The sequence below is a fragment of the Etheostoma spectabile genome, chromosome 6, assembly GCF_008692095.1.
Source record: "Etheostoma spectabile isolate EspeVRDwgs_2016 chromosome 6, UIUC_Espe_1.0, whole genome shotgun sequence".
In the NCBI taxonomy this organism is placed as follows: Eukaryota; Metazoa; Chordata; class Actinopteri; order Perciformes; family Percidae; genus Etheostoma; species Etheostoma spectabile.
The window spans coordinates 30,842,696-30,843,090 of record NC_045738.1 but is presented as its reverse complement, the minus strand read 5'-3'; the positions used below and the strand labels follow the sequence as shown (position 1 = coordinate 30,843,090).

The 395-nt window shown below is 55.7% G+C and overlaps 1 protein-coding gene across 4 annotated transcripts in view; it reads left to right on the top strand.

Moving 5' to 3' along the window:
* The window catches only part of grik2 (glutamate receptor, ionotropic, kainate 2), a 337,350-nt gene that overhangs the window by 172,032 nt on the left and 164,923 nt on the right, over positions 1–395 (top strand). The gene's annotated exons all lie outside the window — the stretch shown is intronic.

Genomic DNA, 395 nt, shown 5'->3' with positions numbered 1-395 from the left:
GTAGATGCGGTTGAGCAGGAAGATGATGGCGTCCTCAACTCCCAACCGGGGCTGGTAGAAGAACTGGAGGGGGTTCAGGAGAGGTCTGACCATGGGCCGCAGCTGTTCCAGAACCAGTCTCTCCAGGGTCTTCGAGGTCATGCCACGGGTCTGTAGTCCTTGGAGGTCACTGCGACTGCGCGTCTTTGCACAGGAACGAGGCAAGATGTTCTTCCACAGCATGGGGACCCTTTGGAGACTAAGGCTCAGGTTGAAGATATGGTGAAAGACTCCACATAGCTGGGAGGCACAGGCTTTTAGCACCCAAGGATGGATACCATCAGGGCCTGCAGCCTTATTAGAGTGGAATCTGGTCAGCTGTCTTCTCACCTGGTCAGCAGTGAGGCACACAGAGG